Source organism: Gregarina niphandrodes, assembly GCF_000223845.1.
Source record: "Gregarina niphandrodes unplaced genomic scaffold scaffold00169, whole genome shotgun sequence".
Classification (NCBI taxonomy): domain Eukaryota; phylum Apicomplexa; class Conoidasida; order Eugregarinorida; family Gregarinidae; genus Gregarina; species Gregarina niphandrodes.
The window spans coordinates 2,053-2,444 of record NW_011646052.1 but is presented as its reverse complement, the minus strand read 5'-3'; positions in this window follow the sequence as shown (position 1 = coordinate 2,444).

Genomic DNA, 392 nt, shown 5'->3' with positions numbered 1-392 from the left:
AACAACATGCGGGTGAAATGTGGAGCATTCGCTCGGCAAGCGAAAAGGTCGCAGGTCGGATCTCGGCAGAAGGCTTCCTTACCCCCCGATAACTGAGGTGCCTTTTTGCAACTGAACTGCCCATAAGCTGAGAAGACTGGCCACTGCCAGTACCCGTTCACGTGCTGTTCGGCTTCTCGCGGTTCGTTTGCCGACCCCGCCGACTGTCCCACTACGACCTCCCATCCCAGTCCCTTGGTGGCTGGTTCATGCTCTACCCTCCTGTGTTGGTGAACGGCCTGGGTAGTGATGTACCGACACAAGACAATTGAGTCCTTCCGTGGTTCCCGACCGCAAACACAAGCTCCCGACTGCTGGACGGCGGATTGTTTGTCCGCGAGAACTGGGATAGC